The sequence below is a fragment of the Sus scrofa genome, chromosome 3, assembly GCF_054392235.1.
Source record: "Sus scrofa isolate SSC_HxYL_T2T_F1_AM1 chromosome 3, Sscrofa_HxYL_maternal_Yorkshire_Landrace_v2.0, whole genome shotgun sequence".
Classification (NCBI taxonomy): domain Eukaryota; kingdom Metazoa; phylum Chordata; class Mammalia; order Artiodactyla; family Suidae; genus Sus; species Sus scrofa.
Genome location: NC_139385.1, coordinates 65415880 through 65442294, shown reverse-complemented (window position 1 = coordinate 65442294; position 26415 = coordinate 65415880). Strand labels below are relative to the sequence as shown.

The following is a 26415-nucleotide window of genomic DNA, read 5'->3' as shown; positions in this document are numbered from 1 at the left end:
CTAGAAAATATCTAAAGGTCTATTTAACCAAAAGAAGACTCTGTTGTTAGGTCCATATGTGTTCATAATTATTTACAATATTCCTTTTATCCTTATATAGTGTCCTTCTTTGTCTTAAATAACACTTTTTTTGTCTTTAGGTCTCATTTATCGGGTATGAGTATGGCTCTTCCAGCTCGCTCCGTTCTCTTTGGTTACTATTTGCATGTTTTCCATCCTCTTACGTCAATCCAACTGTCTTTGAATCTAAAGTATGTCTCTTGTAGATAATATATAGTTGGATCCTATTGTTTAATCCATTCTGCCAATCTGCCTTTTTAAAAAGACATTTAAATTTAATGTAATTACCAGTAAGCAGAATTTACATCTGCCATGTGCTACTTGTTTTCTCTATTTCTCAGGTCTTTTTTTCTCTATTACTCTTTTGTATCTTATATTTCTTCTGTATCTATATTTATCTCATTGATTCTGTTTCTCTGGAGAACGCTAGTACACACAGTGGAATTAAGTTACAAATCAATAATAGAAGGAAAATGGAGAAATTCACAAATAATGTGGAAAATAAACAGCACACTTCTGCATATATACCAAAGGGAAATGTAAAAATATGTTCACACAAAAATTATACATGAGTGTTCATAGTCATATTATTTATAATAACCAAAGAGGAGGCCCCGTCGTGGCTCAATGGAAATGAATCTGACTAGCATCCATGCAGATGCAGGTTTAATCCCTGGCCTTGCTCAGTGGATTAAGGATCCGTCATTGCCATGAGCTGCAGTGTAGGTTGCAAATGCTGCTCAGATCCTGCATTGCTATGGCTGTGGTTGTAGGCCAGTGGCTACAGTTCTAATTCGACCCCTGGCTTGGGAACCTCCTGTGTTGTGGGTGTGGCTCTAAAAAGATAAAATAATAATAATAATAAACCAAAGGGTGAAAACAACCCAAATGTTCATCAACTGATAAAACTGATGAATAGATCAATAAAATGTGATATAGCCATACAATGGAATGTTATTCAGCAATTTAAAAAAAGAATAAAGTACTGACACAGGCTGCAACACATATGACCCCTGAAAACATTACACCAAGTGAAAGAAGCCAGACCACACACAGAAGGATTCCATTTATATGAAATGTCTAGAATAAGCAAACCTATAGAGCCATTGAGTAGAGGAGCGGCTATCTAGGACAGGGTGACTGCTGATGGGGATAAGGTTCGATTTGATTTGGCTTTGATAAAATGAAAATGTTCCATGATTACATTGTGGTAATGGTTGCACACCTTTGTGAATATGCAAAATCCATACATTGTACACGTTCAAGGGGTGAAGTTATGGTATATAAGTTATATAAAAAGAAACAACTGTAAACTCTGTGCTAGGGCAGAAGAGGTGAGGAGAAGCTAAAGACAATATTTGGCTTTCTTCATTATTTGGCTCCAGGCCAGCCCTGCACAGAATTCCATGTCACCTGTCTATCCCATGTCTACGCCCCCCAGCATGAAGGGTGCTATGGAGGGGGAATGAGTGACATCCGCCAGGGGACAGGGAAAGAGAGGGTGGATGTTGGAGTTGGGATGTGAGGGATGCCTTGATCTTGGAGGCAGGAGGGTGGCCAGGTCAAGAAAGGAGCCATGCTGAGGAATGGAGGAGACCATGAGGGAAATGAGTCTCGACTGGACACAAGGATGGACGTTTCGCCAGGAGCAGGGAACAGAGAGCTGCAGAGGCAAGGAGTCTGGAGGCCCCTAAGGTGTGACAAAGAGGCCGGATTTTCTCTTGGTTTGGAAGGAGCCAGCAGCAGTTCTTAACAAGAGCATTGGACTTGAGTTTTGAAAGCTTATCTTGACTTCAGAGTAGATGATAACTTGGAAGGGGTGGAGGGGTGGAGAGAGAGAAACAAGGGAGATTTGCTAGAAGCCAGATGCACCAGCTGGGGAGAGAACGTGGCTGTTCCATCTTCATCAGAAGGTGGCATTAGAAAAACTCATTCTTTTTATTCAGGCATCCATCTGTAATCTGAATGATTATATAGTTTGGGCTGTCAAAGGGTGGTATTGAATTCTATAGCTCAAAGAGAACATCACTCCTCAGATAAAAGGATTCGAGGGTGGAAGCTGTAATGAGTATGTAACGAGCTGAAAGAGAGTGCACTGCTATAAATCCCTTGAGTCTTATTTCTTGGGTACATTTAAAAATTCTATCATTAGAATAAGTTTCTTTTCTGTGATGGAAAGAAATGTCCTTGTCATCACTGCTTTAATGGAAAGGCTCAACTTAGAGGTGGGTAGACACTTAGATGAATGGATGAAGAAGGCTTGGTGTCTCTAAGTGGGGAGGGGGTGGGGACGAGTATAAATTTTTGTGGGTCCAGTGATTCTAGAAGAATGCAGTCCTAATGAACTACTTGATTTCTTAAAGCCTCTATTTTTTTAAATGCTAACTAGATCGTAGACTCTTATCACAAATGTTAAGTAGGTCTGTGAAAGTTAATACACATCCATGAATCAAAAAGAGAGAGTTGGAGGAGTTCCCATCATGGCACAGTGGAAATGAATCCCACTAGGAACCATGAGGTTGTGGGTTCAATACCTGGCCTTGCTCAGTGGGTTACGAATCTGGCGTTGTTGTGAGCTGTAGTATAGGTTGTAGACATGGCTCAGATCTAGCGTTGCTGTGGTTGTAGTGTAGGCCGGCAGCTGTTGCTCCAATTATATCCCTGGCCTGGGAACCTCCGTATGCTGCAAGTGCAGCCCTCAAGAGCCAAAAAAAAAAAAAAAAAGAGAGAGAGAGAGAGAGAGAGAGAAAGAGAGTTGGAGCTGATGAATGAAAGACCTTAGCAGCCATGACCATCCTTTAGGAAAGTCTGACTCCCAGTGAAGCTGCTGGTTCACTGAAGGGCCCATATGCCAATGAAGGGAAGTATTTAAACTGCACTTGGACACACCAATAGACGTCTGCCTGCTTTGGAAAAGAGAAAGTCAACTGTCAGAAAAAATACTGTTAAATAACTAGGCTTATTCTTTCCAGGAGAAGTGGCAGGAACCGGAAATGGAAGCATTAGGATTAACCTGTAAGAATCCCTTCAAGGGGAAAAGGTTGTCCATCATACCCCATGTTTTGATTTGCTATGGTCAGAAATAGAGAGCCATCTGAATGACCTCCAGAAAGAGAGGGGTTACAAAAAAAAAATCATAATGCTATTTAACATTTTAAAGCACTTACCATGTTCCAAAAAACTGTGCCAAGCCCCTCATGTATCACTGAGGCCTTGCAATAACCCTATAAAGTTGACCGTATTATTCTCCCTGTGACACAGCTGGAGAGATTGACATTCAGAGAGGTTAAGGAGCTGGCCTGAGGTCACCCAGTTCACATGAGGCAGAGTCTACATTCAAATCAAAGTGTTGGAGGCCCTGAGCTCATACCCTAAAACGCTTGGTAATTTCCTCAAATTCTAAGACGCACGTGCCCTAGGGAGTTTCCACTGTGGCTCAGCGGGTTAAGGACCTGACAATGTCTCTGTGAGGATGCGGGTTGGATCCCCAGCCTCACTCAGTGGGTTAAGGATCCGGCATTTCTGCAAGCTGCAGTGTAGTTTGCAGATGTGACTTGGACCTGGTGTTGCCATGGCTGTGGTGTAGACCACCATCTTCAGCTCTGATTCAACTCCTAGCCTGGGAACTTCCATATGCCACTGGTGTGGCCCTAAGAAGAAAAAAAGAAAAAAAAGATTCATGTGTCCTGGAGCCAGACCCCAGGCAGGACTAAAGGATCTCTGTCTTGGTCTTACATTATCCACAGCCCCTCACCCTGAACCTTAGCACTTCTGCTCCTTTACACCTTTGAAGTACAAGGGGTCTGGCTTGTCCTGCCCTGGAGTCAACCTTGAAGCACCCTTGTCACGGGAGCCCTGTTGCTAACCAGCCCTGTCTCTCAGGGTCCAATTCCAAATCCCTGTGACAAAAACCTTCTAGGTCCAGCTCATCCTTTCATCCAGTCTCACAGGTCAGATCTACCCAGCACTAACCTTACCCTTGTGTCACCTGGTCCAGTCTCATCAGTGAGGCCAAGGCAGGGTCCCACTCAAGCAGCAGGGGGTGGGCAGCATGGCTGCCCCCAAGAGGAGAGGGTACAGGCTGGGCAGAGGCAGGGTTCTGAACCCTGGAGCCCACCTGGAGTTGAATATGGAGATTCCTCACCAGGACCTACTCACCACATCCAGGCTCCTCCTCCTGATATGAGGCTGGGAGCTGCAGGGTCTGTGGATGCTGGGCTGGTCAAGCAGTAGGAACAAGGACCACTGAGGGCTGCTCAGAACTCACCAACACCCGTCCTCCCTCCAGCTCATCACCTCCATCCTGTGGATACCTTTTGCCCTAATTGCGCAGACCTACACCGGCAACTCTCCTTCCTGCGCCTCCAAGGCTAATTGGGTTTATTTGTCAATTCTTTCAAAGAAGTATTTCTAGAATCCACACTTGGTTCCGGAGTCCAGATCCATACCTTGGGTTGCATCCATTGAACATGTAAGAGTAACACGGTGTCACAATTCTGTAAGGAAGGACTGTTGTTATTACTTCTTACTACAGGTGAGAAACCCGAGGCCAAAAGAGGTGACAGCATGTGCCCAAAGTCACGCAGCTTGGTCCCTGAGGCTCCTCTCTCTGCTGAGAGCCTAGGTGTCCAGGTGCTGGGCTTAGCAGGGAACACCACAGATGGGATCCCGCCTTCCTGCCACTTACAGTCTAGCGCATGAAACCATAGCAAGAGTCACAGAGAAAGTTCTAGTGACAAACTGTGCAGAGAAAGAGTTCATCAAGCAGGCCTGAGACGGTTGTATGTGGAAAGGCCTACTTGCAAGGCTGGTCCTCCGTGGTGTCTGGGAACTTGGCTCCTGGAGTGTCCCTGTTTAACTGCTGAAGGTGGCTCCCTGGGCCTCCTCTTTTTGCAATCTATGCTGCTTCTGCTGAGCACCTGCTTTGCTCCTGGAGGGTGTGGTGTCTGTGCAAGTCGTGGGGCACCTACCTGACCAGCCCCAAGCAAGAATCTCCTGAACGGAGTCTCTAACAGGCTTCTCTGGGCAGAAACATCGCACACCTGTTGCCGGGTTGTTGCCGCTGGGGGCGCTGTACTCTGCAAGCCCTCACAGGCCAAGTGCAAGAGGAAGCCTGCATGGATTCCTCCAGACTTTGCCTGGGCCTGCCCCTTACAGCCCAGCTGTGCTTCCTTCCCACGTTACTGTGACAAATCTTGACTGTGGAAACAAATACAACTGAGTCTGTGAGTTCTTCTAGCAACTCTCCTAATGCAGCCGTGGCCTGGAGGCCTCTCCATAAGCAATGATGCTGTAAAGAAAGAGCATGTGATGTGAAGCAAACAGCAGGAGCCCAGTCAGCGTGGGGACTCCAGCAAAGCCCTCTGGGGGATGTTCTCTGTCCGCTGAGACCCAAAGGAGTTTGGGGGGCAAAGAGCAGGAGAAACGCCCTCCAGGCAGAGGAAGAGCTGGACAGAGGACGAGACAGTGAGTGCCTGGCTCCCTGCAGGGACTGAACCATGTTACACATGGTTGTAGCCAGGCCAGGAGGCCCGGTGAAGTCAGAGCCTCAGACCGACGCTGCTCAAGCGGGGCCCCAGGTCCAAGTGTTGGGATTCATGCGACCAGCTGCTAAGGATGCTGGCAGGCAAGAAACATGATCAGGTCACTTCTTCAAAGATTGTGCTGGAGTTCCCTAGTGGCTCAGCAGGTTAAAGATCCAGCATTGTCACAGCTGTGGCTCAGGTTACTGCTGTGACATAGGTTCGATGCCTGGCCCAGGAACTTCCTCATGCTGCATGCACACTCAGAAAAGGAAAAAAAAAAAAATGGAAGAAAAATTCAAAGCTCATTCTGGCCACCATGCACAGAATGGATTATGAAAGGAGGAGGGAGAAGCAGAGAGAGCAGTGGGAAGGCCAGTCATGGTCCAGGTGAGCCATGAGGGCTGGGGGTGGCCGCAGCTGAGAGGCCAGCTCCAGGGGCATTTTAGGAGGACAGGTCCCGACAACGCCTCCTGGCGTCCCCTCCTGGACACCAGCACTCAGCCCAAGCCATTTCCCCGCCTGCCCAGACCCCAGACTGGACCAGGGCTCGGTCACTCCCCAGGGCTCCCTGTTGGGGGCAGAGCTGGTCTGTGCAAACTGCCCTCGGTGTTAACGTTCTCAGGCTTTGGCAAGTGTAAGATCGGGGTTGCCAGCTGTCCTCAGAAGTATGGTCCTTTATTTTGACATTTCCTTTCTTCCTATTTTTTTTTTTTTTCTGAAGGGGGTCTTTTCATCAACAAAAGCATTAGAATAGTTGATGCAATGAGTTGTACAGGCCTGTGTCCTCACATGGCAAAATAAAGGTGGTGACCCCACTTCCATTCCTTCCCACCCTATTTAAAAATAAATAAATAAAATTAATGGTTTGTGGAAGGTTCAAACTTCTTAACCCATGTGGGACTCTGCCACCTTACCAGCACCCTCCTTTACCTTCCAACATCCTCGTCCCACACCCTGCTTCTGGTTTTTCACTCCAAGTTCTCTTCCGCCAGGCCCTCTGGCCGGGTTGCCTTAACCCTTCGCATCTCTGCTGTCTCACCTGCCTCCTCGAAATCCCCTCCCTCCTCCAGTGGGCGGAGCAGGTGGGCGGAGGGGCGGAGTCTGTTCCTCCCCCTGGGCCAGTTGAGCTCTTCCTGCCTCCCTCCCTGTGCTCCACAGCCTCTATCCTCCTGGCAAAGCTTGCAAAGCAGCAGTCAGTCCTCTAAAGATAAAGTAAGCAGCCATCACAGCCGTTCCTTGGCCAGGAGCACACTAGAACAAAGGCCAGTGACAGGGGTCCCAGGAAGCCAGCCGACAGAGAGAGAATCCCGCTGACCCAGGCCACCTGTCCTGAGCTCTCAGAACACGGTTTATATGATTCTAGGACAGTGGAAATTGTTCTCTGACATAATGGGAGTTATGCAAGATCATAAGAATACATTGCCTTAAAAACACGGATTTCAAGGTATAAATAGCTCACTTTCAGGGGATTAGAAAGAACCTCCAATGTAGGAGTACCTGCCTGCCCGCCCCTAGCACAGCCCACCTGGAAGGCTTCCATTTCCTCAAGGGCCAGTATCATTGTTCTAAGTTAAAGAAAATTTTTTTGGTCTTTTTCAGGGCCGCACCCATGGCATATGGAGGTTCCCAGGCTATGGGTCCAATCAGAGCTACAGCTGCCAGCCTGCACCACAGCCACAGCACCATGGGATTCCAGCCATTTCTGCAACCTACACCACAGCTCACTGCAGCGCCAGATCCTTAACCCACTGAGCGAGGCCAGGGATGGAACCCACAACCTCATGGTTCCTAGTTGGATTCGTTTACTCTGCACCACTATGGAAACTCCCCCTAAGTTAAAAATTTATAAAAATAAGTAAGTGAAAATAATTGATCCATCAACAAGCCAGCAGTGTACAGAGCACTGGGTCCTATGCGGCAGAACACAGATTTACGTTTTTTTAATTTAAAAATGTTTTTAATTTATTTATTTTTATTTATTTATCTTTCTAATGGCCACACTTACAGCATCCTGGGCCAGGAATTAAATCCAAGTTGCAGCTGTGGCAATGCCAGATGCTTTAACCCACTGTGCCATATTGGGGATCAAACCCACACCTCTGCATAGACCTGAACCTCTGTAGTCAGATTCTTAACCCACTGCGCCACAGCAAGAACTCCATTTAAAATTTTTTTTCATTAAAGTATAGTTGATTTACACTACTGTGCCAATTTCTGTGTCACAGCATAGTGACCTAGTCATATGTATGTATATGTATATATATTCCCTTTCTTATGCTATCATGTTCTCTCCCAAGAGATTGGATATAGTTCGCTGTGCTGCAGAGTAAGACCTCATTGCTTGTCTATTCTAAATGTATTAGTTTTTATCTACCAACCCCAAACTCCCCATCCATCCAGCTCTCTCCCCATTCCCCCTTGGCAACCACACGTCTGCTCTCCATGTCTGTGAGTCTGTTTCTGTTCTATAGACAGGTTCATTTGTGCCATATTTTAGAGTCCACATATAAATGATGTCATATGGCATTTGTCTTTCTCTTTCTGCCTTACTTCACTTAGTATGAGAATCTCTAGTTGCATCCATTTTGCTGCAAATGGCATTATTTCATTTTTTTGTGGCTGAGTAATATTCTATTGTGTGTGTGTGTGTGTATATATATATCACATCTTAATTCATGCATCTGTCAATGGACATTTAGGTTGTTTCTATGTCTTGGGTATTGTTGAATAGTGCTGCAGTGAACATAGAGGTACATGCATCTTTTTGAATTATAGTTTTGTCCCAAAATATGCTCAGGAGTGGGATTGCTGGATCATACAGTATTTCTATTTTTAGTTTTCTGAGGGACCTCCATGCTGTTTTCCATAGTGGTTGTACCAGCTTAGATTCCCACCAACAGTGTAGGAGGGTTCCCTTTTCTCCACACCCCCTCCAATATTTGTTATTTGTACTTATTAATGATGGCCATTCTGACTGGTGTGAGGTGGTACCTCATTGTAGTTTTGATTTGCATTTTGTTAATAATTGGTGATGTTGAGCATCTTTTCATGTGCCGATTGGCCATGTGTTCTTTGGAGAAATGTCGAATTCTGCCCATTTTTTGATGGGGTGGTTTGTTTCTTTGTTGTTGAGCTGTACGAGTTGTTTGTATATTTTTGAGATCAAGCCCAGATTTACTTTTAGTTGGGGAGGAAAAAAACTACGTTTTAATAATGCAAAATGAATGTTTATAAAATGTGAAAGTTTAAATAATATAAACGAATATTCTTAAATCCTTCAGCCAGAAGGGTGATGGAGGTATTGTTCTTTGTAGAACTCCACATGAAGACTTAGTGCTAAATTCAACTACAGAGCCAAGAAAGTCGTTTTCTAAAAAAAAAATAAACAAAGCTGCCCCAAATGAGGACGGTCTGGACCAGCCAGCTCCCAGCCCATCAGCATCCCCATGGCTCCAGGGGCTGAGCCTCCCCAGTCTCGGCTGCCTGGCCTGCTCTCCTGTCCCACTGATCCTGCAGCAGTGGGTCCAGTGGTCCCCTCATCCTCGGACTCAGCTGGAGCAAATGCTTCAGGCTTTTCCTTTGCCTCAAGCTGTCTTGGCTCCATGCTGCCCCTCTGTGTGTGTCTCACAACTTGAGGTGGGGAAGCACCCCTCTTTTCTCCCTCCCCAGGGGTCCCCAGCTCCCAGTCACAGGAAAATGGGGCAATCAACCCCTCAAGTGTTCAAACAGAGTCTCCTTTCCTTCCCTTCCTTCTTTTTAACCATTTTATTGTCAAATAAAAATTATACAGAAAACGGCCCAAAACAAATGTGTAGCTGGATGGAGGAAGAGAAGATGACCCACCTCTTCCGCCTCGTGCACTGTCACCCTCTCAGGCAACTGCAGCTCTCCAGAACCATCTTTCTTGGTTCTGCTTTCTCCTGCCCACGCCACAGACATGCTGGGTCCTGTGGCTTCCCGGGGGGCTGAGCCCTTCGGGCTGCATGTGCAGCTCCTACCTGGGCTCAGTCAGGTGGGGGTGGGGAGCCTGGGGTACAGTCGGGCCTGGGGAGCTTGGGGGTGGGAATGCAGTGACCCACCTTCTCCTGCCTGTCCTCACAGAAGAGGGGTCATGGCTGTCTGCCTCCCCACGCTGTGTCTGCCCTCTCAGCTCCTCTCCCACCACCTTAACTAACCTTGGCCTTGGTCCCCTCTGCTGGGGATGAAGCCCCTCCCCCACCTCCAGAGCCACCCCTGCACCTGTCTCTGTGGCTGCCGCCTCCTCCTCCTTGTGGCCTCCAGAGTTTTTCACTCTCACCTGGCAACATAAGTGACCACCTATTTGGATTGACTGGGACAACAATACTTAGCACACTGTCCCTGCAGACATCTTCACGGAGGCCTCTTTGTCCTCAAAATCCTCCAGGCCAGGGTGGTCAGTGGTGTGCCCTGTATTCTATACACAGCAGCCAAGAGGGATCTGCCAAGCACAAAGCAGCTCATGCCCACCCCTGGCTCAAACACACCCACTGGGTCAGCTCTTAGAACAAACAAAAACAAAAGCAAGACACAGAAAACAGCAAACGTTGGTGAGGAGGCGGAGAAGTTGGAACCCTTGTGCCCTATGGGTGGGAATGTAAAACGGCGCAGCCACTGTGGAGACCAGTATGGCGGCTCCTCAAAACCTCAACACAGAATTACCTCATGAACCAGCAATGCCACTTCTGGGTGTAGACCCCAAAGGATTGAAAGCAGCCTCTTGAGAACTTGGCACACCCACATTCATTAGTCACAGCGGCCAAGAGGTAGAAGCAACGCAAGCGTCCTTCACCAGACGGGTAGGTAATCAGAATGTGCTCTATACACACACTGGGGTGTCACTCAGCCTTGAAAGGGAAGGACATTCTGACACGTGTTACAACATGGATGGACCTTGAGGACGTTATGCTCAGTGAAGTAGACTGGTCACAAAAAGGCAAATACTATCCGATTCCATGTACACGGGGTCCTTAGAGTAGTCAGATTCAGGAACAGAGAATGGAGTGGAGGATGCCAGGGCTGGGGGAGGAGCATGGGGCGTCCGTGTTCCATGGGTGCAGAGTTTCTGCAAGAAGAAAAGGGTTCTGGGAGTGGATGGCAGTCATGGTTGCATGGTAACAGGAGTATACTAACTGCCCGTGAATTGCATACTTAAAAGTGATGATGAGGGTACATTTTATGCTGTTTATATTTTACCACGATTTTTTAGAAACTCTCAAAAGGCTTTTCATCAAAACCGGAATAAAATCCATGAATAAAACTGAGATGTTAGGGCCCGCCTGCTTCTCCTCCCCCACCCCCCTCACTGCAGGCCCTTTGGCCTCTGCTGCCACCTGGCCTCCTCAGAGGAGGAGGTCACCCCCTCCTTGATGTCTAGCGTCATGGTTTCTAACTGGATTGTGTGAGATTAATTACTTGTATTTCAAGAGCTTCAGGGTTTGTGGTTGAGGACACTAAGGCCAGTGTGGGGTTTCGGGGAAGAGGGGATTGATCTCCCAGGGTGGGGGGCTGATGGATGGATGAACTAGGAGGCAGGGGGAAGCAGCTGGGAGGTGTTCGGGGGCATGTGGTCCCTAACCTACCTTGGCTGTGACTATAAAAATGACTTTGGGAGTTCCCATTGTGGCTTAGTAGGTTCAGGACCCAACGTAGAGTCTCCATGAGGTTGTGGGTTCAATCCTTGGCCTCGCTCAGTGGGTTAAGGATCCAGCATTACCATGAGCTGCGGTGTAGGTTGCAGATGCCACTCAGATCTGGTGTGGCCATGGGTGTGGTGTAGACCAGCAGCTGTAGCTTCGATTCCACCCCCAGCCCAGAAACTTCCATATGCCACAGGTGTGGCCCTAAAAAAAAAAAGTCACTCAGAACACAGCAGACACCATCATTTGATTTTGTTCATCTCACTTCAAGATCTAGTTTTTCCACATAGCCTATTTCAAATACCTAAATATCAGTTTAGGTCCTAAAGCCAAAAATAACCCTCCAAAGAGCATGCGTCCCCTTGTAGACTTGCTTCTTGGAAGCAGAGATGGGGAGGGTGGCCCCTGGTGAGAAAGGGTCTGGGAGGGGTCCAGGAAAGGAGGGAAGGGTCTGGATCCCATGGGCTGAGGGCAGCCCTCTGGGAAGATGGAGTCTCTGGCAGGTGGAACCCTCACTTACCGTCACTGTTTCTCAGGCTGGGCAGCTGCTCTGAGATCGTTTTCCTCATTCTGAGGGTCAGTCCAGCCTTCTGAGCTGCTCACCTCCGGGAGTAGTTTGTGGAGTTTTTTTTCCCCTTATTTATTTTTTTATTGACCTATAGCTGATGTACAATGTTGTCTTAGTTTCACGTTTATAGCAAAGTCATTCAGATATACATATCTTATTTATAGATATATATATGCATATACATATATACACACCTCATTTATGTATTCTTTTTTCAGATTCTTTTCCATTACGGCTTATTACAAGACATTGAATATAGTTCCCTGTGGCCAGGACTAGGTTTCCATCAACTGCTCTCTCTTGCTGTTGGTTCTTTAGGGTCAGCATTTCATCAAATCTAATGATTAAGTTGGAACCTAAAGGAAATGAAGGGGGCCCAACTTTATACTGAGCAGAGCAATGTTTGCTTAACAGTCAGAGATGGAAAGCATTTGACTTCCAGAAACCCAAAAGCAGGCAGAGAAAGAAAGGTAATGACCCCTGCTGCCAAGCCTCTATCAGGAACCAGTCACATGACCCCCACATCTTCTCTAAGCCACAGGAGGGCTTTGCAAAGCAAAGGTGACTGATGCTGCTTTACAGATCTGGACACTGAAGCTGGGGGTGGGAGGGGGTGGGGGGGCGGTGCCCGATTTGTCAGAGTTCTTCCTCCAGGGCTTTCTCCTAGCAATGCTTCCCCCCCCCCACCCCACCCCGCCCCATCTCCTGAGCTCAGGACAAAGGCCTTCTATTCAATCACTTGCACAGCCTATTTTGACCCTTGAGATGTAAATAACCAAAATAACTAACTGTGGGTGGTTGATTTCTAACTTTTCCAGTGTGACTCAGCTGAGCAGCCAGGGCAGTCCTGGGGAACAGGTGCCTGGGGAAGGTGCAGGGCTGGGCGTCTGCTGTGGGCGGGGCTTGCTCTGGGAACCCGGTGCCTGGGCAGGAACGCAACGTCTGTCCTCAGGAGGGAGCATCTAGCCCTGAGATCCTGGTTTTCTTGACGCTACCACCAGCGCTGTACACACCCAATGGTGCCCTGTGCTGCGGCTTGCGATGCCCGGCGCTGTCAATCACGCTGCCCCAAGTAACCGCCCTCCCCTCCCCTACGAGGCGGGGGCTGCCCTCAGCTCAGATGTGCCATGAACTTGGTCTGAGCCTCAGTGGCTTTCCCCAGACTGGGCTGACGATCTTGTCCTGCCTGTCTTGTGGGGCCTCCACAAGATAAAACGAGGCCCCAGAGTGACAGTGCTGCTAAGCAGGATGGATTCCACAGCCTCAAATACTACTGTAACTCATGACCAGAAGACTTCTGCTTACTTCTGGATCCTGCTTGGTCCTCATTTGAGCTGAGTGTCGTGGTTATCACAGAACAGGCTCCCGTGCACTGAACTCCGCGTTTGCGCCAGGCACCTGGACTGACTCGTTTAATCAGCACATCAGCTCTGTGGCGCTGGAATGCCAGTGATCACCCCATTTACCCGACGAGGACGCTCAGAGGCAGAGTTTATGTCACTTGCTGCAGGTCCCAAATCTGTGATAGGGCTGTGAGTCGGGGACTCCAGAGCCCACACTGAGCCAGCCACTGGGATCCTGAATCTGAGAAGCAGCAGCTGCCTTAGGGCTGAGAGCGGAGGGACATTTCTGACGCGCTGAACACATCAACACTGATGGAAACCAGAGAAGGCCTGCCCTGGGTGCTTGCTTAAAAGGAAACCTCCCTGGCGGAAGTAGTTCTCCAAACACCTCAGCCAAGCAAGGATGCCAGGATTGAGGAAAGTAAATTTCATCCCATGTGTATCTCCCCCAGACCCCAGCGTGAGGTGACACTTGTGACCCCCACTTAGAAACACAGACATCAAGCCTGTGTGGCTGCATGCGATCTTATCAAATTTTCAAAAACTGTTGTTTGTGTCTCCTTAGATGTCTGGTTTTTGTTTTCAACCTGAGCACAGCTGTTGGGAGAAATTCTATTTACAGTCCTCACAGGTGAATGCCATTTTCCCAGTAATTCCAGGCAAAGCCATTGTGCAAGTCTTATCCCTGTGTGCTGGGTCCCTTCTTCCTGCCTGAATCTGCTCAGCTCTAGAAAAAACAAAAATCAAGTTGGTATTTTGCTGAATTTGAATAGCAACCAGAAAAGAAGGTCAAGTTTTAAAAGAAGCAACATGGGAGGGGAGTGGAATTAAATCTGCTCTGGGCTGGGTATGGATGATTCATTTCAAGCATTCTGGAAAGCACGTGATCAAAGGTATTTTTCTAAATAACCTCAAGCGCTAGTCGAGTTATTCTTTAAATTGCATGCCAGCCACATCTCCTCCCTGGTATTTTGCTTGGCAGGCGCTGAGCCTCTGCCACAGCCCGGATTTTCCTGCAGGCAGAGCCTGGCCTTGTTTTGACAGTGCTTTCTGCCGCTTTCCACTTCTGCCTGGAAGGATGGCACAGCCGCGGGGCCTGGTGAGGGATGTGCCTGGTGGGCTCCAAACTGGCAACGGCAGCTCTGCTTGGGCCCGAGGTCTTTTCTGCAGCCCAGGATATGGCTCGAGACCCTCAGGGTGGGCAGGACGAAGCCTGAGGTCTTCTCTCAAAGATGGCCCTGTTGAAATTCCTCTTTCAGGAAGATTCCACAGAAACAGTTAGGAACCCCCACGCAACTGTCTTCCCCAAACCTCCTCTACCAGCAACAGTCCCCCCCACACACTCTGCTCCCCCTCATCCAAAGCTTTCCAAGGTTGCTCTGGTGATGCTGCTCCAGGTGGGCCCTGGCCCAGCAGCCTGACCCCAGTTGAGCATCAGAGTCCTTTCTTTCTTTCTTTTTTTAGTTGAAGAATAGTCTGTTTACAATGTTGTGTTAGTTTCTGCTGTACAGTAAAGTGATTCATATATATATATATATATATATATATATATATATATATACACACACACACACACACACACACACACACACATAATTTCCTTTTTCCTTAGGCTAATCCACGTGGAGGTTCTCTCACATGCAACCAAAGGAGTTCTAATAATGTCATATGACTCTTTGGTACTCATGACCTCCCTGTGAGATATGAAGTCTCTGTAGCTGCACCTGATTTACCTGAATGGGCACCTTGTTTATAGATGGGCTCAAGAAAACTTGATGTTACAATGCAAATCATCCAATCCAGAAAATTAATGGTTAAAGGTTCCTACCCCCAAAAGAATTGTTTTTCAAAAAGGAATTTATGGGAAGGGATGGTTTCACTACCACTTTGTCAACTACATTGAAAATATTCTTTTGGGAGTTTCCATCGTGGCTCAGCAGAAACGAATCTGGCTAGTATCCATGAGGATGCAGGTTCAATCCCTGGCCTTCCTCCGTGGCTTAAGGATCTGGCATTGCCGTGAGCTGTGGGGTAAGTCACGGATGCGGCTTGGATCTGGCATTGCTGTGGCAGTGGCATAGGCTGGTGGCTACAGCTCCAATTCGACCCCTAGCCTAGAAACCTCCATATGCCATGTTATAGTTCCGTGTGATGAATTCATCAATGCAAGTGTAACTATCCCAGTAACTAAGGTTCATGTGTTCCCCCCCTTTATATTCACTCCTGGGGCTGATGTCTGTAAAAGCCGTCTCCTCTGGAGGCTCTGGCTGGTCGGTCCTCCTCCATCCATGGGGCTGCCTCCTCTCATCCTCCCAGCCCCCTCCTTCAGCTAAGTCCAGAACAAACCATTTGGGTCTACCAAGCCCTCCCTGACTTCTCGGTCCATAAGATGAGAGGAAATATCACTAGTAATATCAGATAACCATGAGGCAGGGGGATGGAGGGAGAAACTGAAAAGCAAAAGGCAATTTTTTTGTCTTTTTAGGGCCACACCCATGGCACATAGAGGTTCCCAGGATAGGGGTCAAATCAGAGCTACAGCCACAGGTGTACACCACAGCCACAGCAACGCCAGATCCAAGCCACAACGTATGACCTATGCCACAGCTCATGTCAATGCAGGATCCTTAACCCACTGAGCAAGGCCAGGGATGGAACCTGCATCCTCGTGGATACAAGTCAGATTCGTTTCTGCTGAGCCACATTGGGAACTCCACAAGGGGCAATTTCAATCATCTATTCCAAAATGTGTACGATATATCTATTCCACGTGGGTCCTGAAGACATGAAGAACAAGATACACACAGACCCACCCTCCTGCAGCTTCTTTTCCTGGGGGGAAACGGGCATTAGTCCAATAGGAACCAATGTCAAATGGCCACTGTGACCAATGTGACCAGCCAGTTTAGAGGCTGGAGAAGCCCCACCTCTGGCAGTGATGCTCTGATGGGCAGTTGGGCACTTCATTCCACTTCCTATACCAAAAGTTCCCCAGAAACAGACCTCCAGGAAAGGCCAAGACTAGAACTGGACAAGCATCTAAGGTCCCCTCTGCCTTGAGTTTCAAATCACTGCACAGGCATCAGTCATGATAGTGGCTAAGACTACTGCAAAAATGGATGGTGGTAGCCAGGAACCCTGTGGAGATGGATTCCTGAGCATGGGCAGGAATGTGTGACTGTGTGTGTGTGTGTGTGTGTGTGTGTATGTGTGTGTGTGAGAGAGAGAGAGAGAGAGAGCCAGTGAGCGTATGGTTATTTATTGAAGGGTTCTTTATGCCACGCCTGGGTGCTACTTAAACAAAGCGGGTGGAACTAATTGCCAAAGGCAGTAACAAAAACAAACAGAGGCTTATTCACCAAGTCTTTGAAGCTTTAACAAAATCTTTTTGGTGAAACATGAAGTACTTTGGGAAGACATGGGTGAAACATATCCATCCATGCATCCATCCATCCCTCCATTCATCATTATTCATCCCTCCATCCATCATCATCCCTCCCATTCATCCATCCATCATCCATCCTTCCATCCCTCCGTCCATCATCCATCCCATCCATCCATCCATCCATCCATTCACCCATTTTGGAGCTCAGGTGCACAGAGCTGAGATGACTACACTCCCTGGCTCAGGGGGCACTGCCATCCTGGCCTTGGGAAGGGACCACTCTTGTTCAATTCATTAATTCCTTTTTATCATTTTTCCTACTCTCCCTCCTAACCTGATACAGCCATTTATCTTAAATGCACACACTTGTTTGCACAGGCACTTGAAGGCCAGGCCTGTTTCATGTGCGGGCATTTTATTTGGGTATTCTGCACCTCATTCCATTTCCTACTTTTTTCTCTCTTCCTTCTGTGGTAGAAGATAGGAACTGCTATTTACTCAAGACAGGCCAGGAATACAAGGCCAACACAGAATGGATCTTCCCTGATGGTGATTCCAAGAGCAAAAGCAGATGCCCAAATACCAAGGAGCTGCTTCTTACCCTAGTTCTCCTCCACCTGGGACCGGGCCTCCTGGGTATAGGACACAAACGCTAAATTATCTGTGAATGTGCCTGGGTTGTTGGGCCAGTGGGAGTTTGGGTCAGGTTACTGTGTAAGTTCCATCAGTGCTCCCTTCTCCATTTTGAGGTGACTGGCTTCTCCATCCTGGACTTCTTTCTTCCTACAGAGAATGATCTGAACCTCCCCATGTCTGTTTCTTCCTGTTCTTGTCCCATTCTGGATTTGTCCTCTTCCAGGCTTAGGGTCAGCCCTTCTGTCCCTGCTGATTCCCAGTCCCAGGCTTAAAAACCGAATTATTAATTCACACAGGTGGCCAGGCTCTGAGCTTACACCACAGTTCTGGTGACCAGCTTCCTCTACAGTCACTTAAATTTCTGTTTACCAACATTAGGTAGCCCTACCAGAGAGAAGATAACACTTCCCTGCTGTGGTGCATTCAGACACTGCCCTGCGATGATGGCCAGTGAAATGTGAGCAAAAGGAAATGTGCTACTTCAGGGCAGACACTGTAAAAGCCACCAGGCTCTTTGCCATGAACACTTTTCCCTCTGCCACAGTGGCCACCAAAGGCCTGAGTTTCAGAATGTAGATGACATGGGCAGAGCCACAGCCAACATATAATCCACATGCTCATGGAGCGAAAAATAGACCTTTGTTATTATAAGTCTCTGAGGTTTGGGCTTATTTGTTACTGCAGCATATCCTAGTCCAGACTGATGGATACAGCCTCCAAACCTGAGTCTTACCATCATGGCCATGCAGGTGTGATTGCTTCTGCTGTTGCTAACAGCTAACATTCACTGAGCACCTGCTGAGCCCTTGACACTGGGCTGGGCCCTTTACACATTTTCCCCTGGTCAGTGCCAGTTCATATCTTATTGACATTTTGCAGGTGAGGAAACTAAATATCAGCTCACTTAGATAAATTGTCTAAGGTCACAAACAGCAGAACTGGATTTGGAACACAGATCTGACTCTAGAGCCCAGCTTCTTAAAACTATGATGTTATGGCAGTTAAATTTCTTCCAAGACTGAGTTCCCATCATGGCCCAGCAGTTAGTGAACCTGACTAGCAGCCATGAGGACATGGGTTTGATCTGGCTTGCTCAGTGGGTTAAGGATCCGGCATTGTAGTGAGCTGTGGGGTAGGTCACAGACATGGCTCTGATCCTGTGTTTCTATGGCTGTGGTATAGGCCAGCGGCTACAGCTCTGATTAGACCCCTAACCTGGGAACCTCCATATGCCACTAGTGCAGCCCTAAAAAGACAAAAAGACCAAAAAAAAAAAATTTCTTCCAAGACTAACCATATACCTTTCTCTTGCCGGTTTCCAGCTTGATGCCATCCACCATTACCCTAAAGCATCTGATTCATGCCCCCCAATGGCAGCCAGGCCTGGGGCACCTGCTGCTACTCTTAACTGCAGGATACGGAGACTCCTCTGCTCCTCATCCCTGTCCTCCCTCCCTCTCTGCAGCTGGGGACATCCCTAGGCCCTGTCTTCATGGGGGGCTGAGTTTCGTCTCCAAGACTTGGACATCTTGGCTGGGTTGCTTGTTACTGACAAGGCTCTAGCCCAGAAAACACCCTTCACCTCATCATCCTTCCCTTCTGACCCTTCTTTCCCCTCCATCCCCTAAATGTAGACAATTTCCAGTGTCCTGTGCTCAGCCAACTTTTCACTCTGTGTATAGACTCCGTCAACAATTTCAGCAGATCCTTCATTTCTACTATTACGTCCATGCAAAGGCCTCCCAAATTCCCATGCAGTTCCACGCTGGCCTCACTCCTGAGCCCCCATTTTGCTCTTCCCCCTCCTTGAGCCATCTTTCAGGAAACTTAAGATGAGTATCTCCCAAACTAAGCTCACTTCTCCTCCATTTCCCCTGTGGTCCATGTCTCCTGCCATCGTCATCTCTAGCAAGAGCCCCCTGCATCCTCTCCATTCCTGCTCATCATTCTCCAGACCTCTACTGAGCACCATGTTCTAGAAGCCTGAAGAATGGCCCCCTTTGTCCCTTCTCCCGTTCCTCACAGCCAGTCTGTTTCACCTCGCCATTGTTTCCAAGCACAGCCCCAGTCTTTATTCGGTTCCAGTAAAAGGAACGCTCTCCACACATGCCAACAAAAGAGGAATTTTGGCTCCCTTTTTCAAAAAGGAAAATCTGAAATCCGAAATATGTCTCCAAAAAGGGAACCCTCCTTCACTGTTGGTGAGAATGTAAATTGGTACAACCACTATGGAAAACAGTATGGAGGTTCCTCAGAAAACTAAATATAGAACCACCATATGATCCAGCAATCCCACTCCTGGGCATCTATCCAGATAAAACTACAATTCAAAAAGATATATGCACTGCTATGTTCACTGCAGCACTGTTCACAATAGCCAAGTCATGGGAACAACCCAAATGCCCATCGACAGTTGAATGGATGAAGAAGATCACACACACACACACACACACACACACACACACACACACACACGCACAATGGAATACTACTCAGCCATAAAAAGGACAAAATAATGCCATTTGCAGCAACATGGATGGAACTAGAGGTTATCATACTAAGTGAAGTAAGTCAGAAGGAGAAAGACAAATACCATGTGATATCACTTATATGTAGAATTTAAAATATGGCACAAATGAACGTACCTACAAAACAGAAACAGACTCACAGACGTGGAGAACTGACTTGTAGTTGCCAAGGGGGTGGGGGTAGGATGGGAGTTTGAGGTTAGTAGATGCAAACTATTGCATTTAGAATGGATAAGCAATGAGACCCTACTGTACAGCACAGGGGAATCTATACAGTCTCTTGGGATAGATCAGGATGGCAAGTAATGGGGGTTCCTCAGAAAACTAAATATAGTTTTATTTATATATATTCATATATATATATATGACCGGGTCACTTTGCTGTACAATAGAAATTGGCACAACACTGTAAACCGACTACACTTCGATTTAAAAAAAGGAACGTATCTCCAATGAAGAAGGCAATTTGCTTGCAATTAAATGGAATTTATAAAAAGTTACTTAAAGAGAAAGGCACTTTATTTATTTGGATGCTATGCTCTAAAATTTCTATATCTTTTATGGAAGCTGAATATTTAACATAGGGAATTAAAGAGCTTTGTTTAGCCAAGGAAGCAGTTCCAAAACACAGGATTTCAAATCAGATTAAACACTGTTTTCACCATTGTGAGTGACAGATTTTCCTCCGTTTTGTGTTTTTTTCCCTTCAGTGTTGAGTGATAAGGATGGCCTTACTAGCGAATTGTTTTTTTTTTCCCCCCCGAGACTATGTTTGCCTGCTTGCATTGATAATTGTATTACTTAGATGTCAAGATTCCATGCTTTAGATAACCATGGAAAGTCCTAAACATAATAGATTCGTCTTTTGGTTAATCATGACTCCACCCATCCCTGAACTTAAAATGAACTCGTGGCATATATTTTCTTCATCTTGCCTGGGGCTAATACCTCTCATCCTTTTATTCACTAAAAATCTCTCATCTGATTTTGCACATTTGAAACCGCCCCTCTGCTCTCTTCCCTGCAACTGAACATTCACAAAAGCTTTCTGTTGTTGCTGTGGGTTGAACTGTGTCCCCTCAAAAGATAGGGTGCCGTCCTAACCCCCATACCTGAGAATGTGGCCTTATTTGGAAAGAGGGTCTTTGCAGATGTCATCAAGTTAAAATGAGGTCCGCTGGCCTAGGGATGGGCCTAATCCAGTGACTGGTGTCCTCAGAAAAGAGAGATTTGGGCACAGAGACACATGGAAAAATGCCAGGTGACAGCAGAGTGGAGATTTACCTCTATACATGGAAAAAGAAACTCAAAGAATTGCTGGCCACCAGCAGAAGTCAGGATGAGGCAAGGAAGGACCCCATCTCGAGCCATCAGAGGGAGCGTGGCCCTGTCAACACCTTGATTTTGGATTTCTGGCCTCCAGCACTGGGGAGGAATGAATTTCTGTTTTAAGCCACCCCAATTGTGGTCATTTGTTACCACAACTCTAGGAAATACTTACAGCTGTTGTTTTCTGAGAGTCTCTAAACCTAAAATACAGTGTGGAGTTCTCCCATGTGGCTCAGCAGAAATTAATCTGACTAGGATCTATGAGGACGCAGGTTCAATCCCTGGCCTCATTCAGTGGGTTAAGAATCTGGTGTTGCTGTGACCTGTGGCGTAGGCTCGGATCACTGTGTTGCTGTGGCTGTGGAGGAGGCCTGAGGCTACAGCTCCAATTTGACCCCTAGCCTGGGAACCTCCACATGCCGTGGGTGCAGCCCTAAAAAGACAAAAATAAAATAGAATAAAATAAAATACAGTGAAGGGCTTTTAAATACTTCAACATACTTGACCTTACTCTCCAAATCCCATGTAACTTTGCAGGCTCTGCCCACACCCACCAGTCTCCTGAAGGTCATGGAATTTTCCCTGCATCCTGGAGCATCCGGGACTTGTCCACTTCAAACTTTTTTTTTTCTTCTCTTTACAGCCTCACCTGCAGTGTATGGAGGTTCCTGGGCAAGGGGCTGAATAGGATCTGTAGCTGCCGGCCTATACCATGGCCACAGCAACACCAGATCTGAGCCACATCTGTGATCTTTGCCTCAACTTGCAGCAAGCCGGGTCCTTAACCCACTGAATGAAGCCAGGGATCAAACCTGCATCCTCATGGAGATTACCTCAGGTCCTTAACCTGCTGAGCCACAGTGGGAACTCCTCACCTACACTGTTTTCACTATTTTTCTCTCCCTCCTATTAATATAATCTACTTCCTTTTTTTGCTTTGGTTTTTTTTGGGTTTTTTTGGGGGGTGGGCTACAGCATATGAAATTTCCCAGGCTAGGGGTCAAATCGGAGCTGTAGCTGCCAGCCTACACCACAGCCCCAGCAACTCGGGATCTGAGCCAAATCTGTGACCTACACCACAGCTCACGGCAACACCGGATCCTTAACCCACTGAGCGAGGCCAGGGTTCAAACCCAAAAACTCATGGTTCCTAGTCAGATTCATTTCCTCTCTGCCACGACAGGACCTCCAATACAATCTACTTCTGGTTTGAAATCATTGTTGAAACAAAAAGTGCCAGGACATGGGGTGGGAAGAGTAAGTGTGAGTCTAACTTCTCTGAGTCTTAGAGAGTTTCCCTAGGAAACGATCATCCGCCCGCTCCTTCTGCCTCAGGGAATTGCACATAAGACACCAGGTACTGCAAGTGAAAATGCCTTGTTGGTGTGGAATGTTATAAACGTGGACTTGCTACTTATTATCACTTGTTATCCAGCTCTTAATTAGTAGAAGCTTGTCAAAGGCAAGGCAGGCGTAGTTTGCTCTAGATGTGATGTGGGTTGGCGCAGTGTTTCTGGTACAGAGAGTGCTGCAGGACGAGTGAATTTGTTCAAGAAACAGCCTCCCCGCGGCCCCCTCCCCACCTCCCCCATGCCCACCCAGGCTTCTGTGCTAACTCTGCCCCTTTCCCCAGGGACCAGCCCTTCCCAGGCACCTCTGCCCCTGGCTGAAGTCTGCCCCTCTGGGTCCAGGCACAGCCGGATGGATGGACCAGGGCCCCTCACTCATTGAAGGGCTTAGGCAAACCATGCAAAGTTGGGAAATAGTCTTCTTGCGGGCAGATGCTTCACAGTGACCTCATCAGAGGCTGATGGGCACTTTCTCGTTCCCTGGAGGGTGGGCTCTCCAATGGGCATCTTGCCAGTCAGACCTGCATGGCAAATAAAAAGCATGAGTACCATCCTGGCCTGATTTCTCCCATTTGGCTTTGTTAAGATAGAACGTGGAATGATGAGGGGTTAAACCTGCCACGTTGTAAGATCTCAATTGAAAAATGCAACCTCCTGTCATGCACCGTAATTGAGTTGATGTATATACATCATAAAATTAGTATGAACCCTTCACATGCACACACCCCTCACCCTAATACCAAACTTCCGAATTCCATCTTATTCAAACCCTTATGCCAAATATTTCAGATATTTAGAGAAAGAACTTTTTTTTGAAAAGTCACCAGACCAGAGTTGCTGTGTTCCTTTAAGTAAGTCACATAACCTCTCTGAACTTCAGTTTCTCCAGCAATAAATTAAGGATAATTAACCCTAGCCCACAGGATGATTATCCATGCATTACAGATGCCCATGCAGGGGAAATATATAATGATAGCATTCCTATTATTTCCTGCTTTCGAGTAGATCCATAATTCTCTTAAAACCTGGGGATTTTTATAAAAGTCCAATAAGAAGAAATAAGCAAAGAAAACATAAGAGGCGGGTTCCCTTTGTGACTCAGCAGTAACGAACCTGATTAGAATCGATGAGGATGCGGGTTCGATCCCTGGCCATTCTCAGTGGGTTAAGAATCCAGCATTGCTGTGAGCTGTGGTGTAGGTCGTAGATTCGGCTTGGATCCTGAGTTGCTGCGGCTGTGGTGTAGGCTGGCAGCTACAGCTCCAATTGGACCCCTAGCCTGGGAACCTCCGTATGCTGCAGGTAAGGCCCGAAAAAAGAAGAAAAAAAAAAAAAGGAAGGAAGAAAGAAAGAGAAAACATGAAAGGAATAGTTGTACCCTCCCATCGCAACAGGGATTTCTCGAGCTGCCCATGAAACAAGTGAGCCTGACTTTATACATTGCTCTTCAGACCTTGTGGTGGCACCAATACAGCTGTAGCTTGGGGTAGAAGCAGCTGCCACCTTCCCAGACCAGAGGCACCCTGGAGGAGGCCTGGGCACAGAAGTGTGGGGAGGTGAGGAGAGGGGCACACTCCAGAAGCCTCCAGATCCTTTGGGGGGGTTGGGGGGGAGCTCTCTCCTGAAAAAAGACACCGCTGCTAAAGCCATGACCTTCCTGCCACCCTGCTTGTGAGGTGATCCTGGAGGCACCAAATTAGACTCCTTCAGGATGCCCTGACCAGGTATGTTTGCCAACTTCACCAGCTAGTTTATGCCAAACTGAGCGGAGAGCTTTGGTTCATTCCCCTCCCCCCACAGGCCAGTCTGTTCCACATGTGGTGGCTTCTGTGGGTCGACATATCAAACTCCACTCCCACCCCGTTCAATTGTGCTGTCCTGCATGGAAGGAACTGGAAAGTTGACGTTTCCCAGACTTCTTGGCAGCTGGGGTTCAGGGTAAGACTTGGGACCTACGGATCAGATGGTGGCACAGGCACTTGCAAGCACCAACTGAGGCAAAAGGGGCTGGTCCTGGGCCAGCCCCTGAGGCAGCCTCTTCCTGGTCAGGGGGGGAGCCTCCTCTTCCTTGGCAGCACACTGTGCATGAGTTTAAATATTGTTCCTGTTTATTGTGCAGCGTATTTTTTTTTTTTTCATCCTTTCCAGTGATTCTGAAGGCGAGCCTTAGCCCGACATGAATCTCCCTCTGTTTAGACAGAGCCGATTCTGGATTCTGTTATCTGCAATCAAGAGCATGGACCAATACAGTCAACTACATTTTGCAGACCCCAGAGATGAAACACCCCCTTCAGGGTGCCAGGGAAGCTCTTGCTTATGACTTTCTTTAAAAAACATAAGCTGGGGAATTCCTGCTGTGGAGCAGTGGGTTAAGGATCCCACATTGCTGCAGCTGTGGCATGGGTTGGAGCTCCAGCCTGGATTTGATCCATGACCTGGGAATTTCCATATGCCACCAGGTGTGGCCAGAAAAGAGGAAAAAACAAAAACAACAAAACCAAGGTAACCTGGCATCAGCATGTGAATATATTATGAAGTGTCTAATGCCCAATGTAAATAAATACAACCAAGACTCTAACGAAGCGTCGTTTGCCACAACCCACAAGTTGAAAACAGTTTGATTCACAAAGGCAAGTGGGAAAGAAAAAAGTCGCAAAAGCAAAGGGTTGCCCAGAATGACATCTGAAAAGACTGGTTTTCACTTACTATTTGGTGGTCGTTCAGGCTGGACATGTATCTATCCACTGTCTGTTACAAATGAAAATTCTTGATTCTAATGGGAAAGAGTTGCTCATCATTTAGGCTCTCGTGTCAGACACCCAAAGCTGAATTATTGCCAGAGCTAATGCCATTTTTACGATCATCTGCAGCATTTCAACTAGGTACTTGCACATAATTTCTTCCTTTGTTTTTTTCCTGTCTTTTTAGGGCTGCACCCATAGCATATGGAAGTTCCCGGGCTAGGGGTCGACTTGCAGCTAGAGCTACAGGCCTACACCTCAGCCACAGAAACTCGGGATCTGGAGCCACATCTGTGAACTACACCACAGCTCACAGCAACGTTGGATCCTTAACCCACCGAGTGCGGTCAGGGATCTAATCCACATCTTCACGGATATTAGTTGGGTTCTTAACCCACTGAGCCACAGTGGGATCTCCTGTGCACAGAATTTCTTTGGCTGCAAATTCCACCCACAGGAGGAAAACAAGCAATATTAAATAATTTTTGAAAGATTCCTCTTTGATATTTTTAGGCAAAGGCATTTTGAATTTTTAAGTTGTGGAGACAGCCTGCTGTCAGGCAGGGAAGGTTCTATCCTGGGCCTGGCTCCATGTACCCTGGCAACGCTCATGCACAGAGTGTTACTTGAAAAGTTAACCTGCCTCAACTTAGCACTAGAGTCTTTGAACCACGAGAACGACATGCCCCTTAAGGAGCCTTTGCATCGGTAACCCTCGGTCTCTGATGAACCTGAAGCCACTGGTGAAAAGCCTCATAGGAGACCACTGGGGGCCTGGGGACAGAGATGGCTGTTCAACACGAATAAAGAGAGAAGAAATAACGACTTCCTCTCTGAAGACGTAATGGGTCTTACTGATTGAAACCTGGACCAAATTCTGCTGACCGCTAGGAATTTAATATGAAAAATGGCCTCGCCACGAACACTCATAACAGAAAATTACCATATGGAAAAGTTATCAATGTGTCCTTTTTGGAAGCAGGAAATCACGGCAATATGTTTAAGCATCCAAAAAAAGAAAAAAAAAATCCATTAAACATGTTTCTGGGCATTTTTCCTCTCATGGGGGTGAGAACAGCATTCCCATTAACGGCGGCGTCAACTATTCATGTTCTCAGAAGTGGCCCAGGGCTAATCGCAGATGAAGGGTATAAATTCTGCTCAAGAGCCCAGGCTCCCAGGCACGGCTCCCACGCCCACACCCACCAGTTCCTGTGGGTTCGGGCGTTCCGATGGAGACCTTATTTATTCCAGAAACCTTTATTCCAGCCCAGGCCCCACACATCAAGACGCA

The 26415-nt window shown here is 47.3% G+C and overlaps 1 protein-coding gene across 1 annotated transcript in view; it reads left to right on the top strand.

Moving 5' to 3' along the window:
- The window catches only part of PDCL3 (phosducin like 3), a 185631-nt gene extending 159469 nt beyond the window's left edge, over positions 1-26162 (top strand). The window contains exon 12 of the transcript XR_014841404.1: positions 24529-26162. The gene's annotated coding sequence lies outside the window, so the exon portion shown is untranslated. The remainder of the gene's footprint in view (positions 1-24528) is intronic.
- The last annotated feature ends 253 nt before the right edge of the window (positions 26163-26415 follow it).